We start from the raw sequence: 276 nt of genomic DNA, 5'->3' as shown, positions 1-276 counted from the left end.
CGGGAAAAATATCGCGATCGTGCAGCTCTTCCCCCCGGCGGCACCGTCACGGGGGGAGCAGCGTCCGCCGCGCGCCGCAGCCCCTTCCCGTGCAAATGTCACCCGGAGAACCCGGCTTCTGCCCAGCGTTAACGACCGTAATTATTTTGGCTTTAATTAGAACACACGAGAGGCATTTCATTAAATATCCCTGCGTGCGAAATGGTTGCGGCACGCTCCGGCCCCGCGCTCGCCGCTCCCTCCGCGCCCGCAGCACCCTCGGCACCTCCAAAACCC

This window comes from Egretta garzetta, unplaced genomic scaffold (genome assembly GCF_000687185.1).
Source record: "Egretta garzetta isolate BGI_Z169 unplaced genomic scaffold, ASM68718v1 scaffold443, whole genome shotgun sequence".
Classification (NCBI taxonomy): Eukaryota; Metazoa; Chordata; class Aves; order Pelecaniformes; family Ardeidae; genus Egretta; species Egretta garzetta.
The sequence above is the reverse complement of the archived record's forward strand: the minus strand, read 5'-3'. Positions refer to the sequence as shown.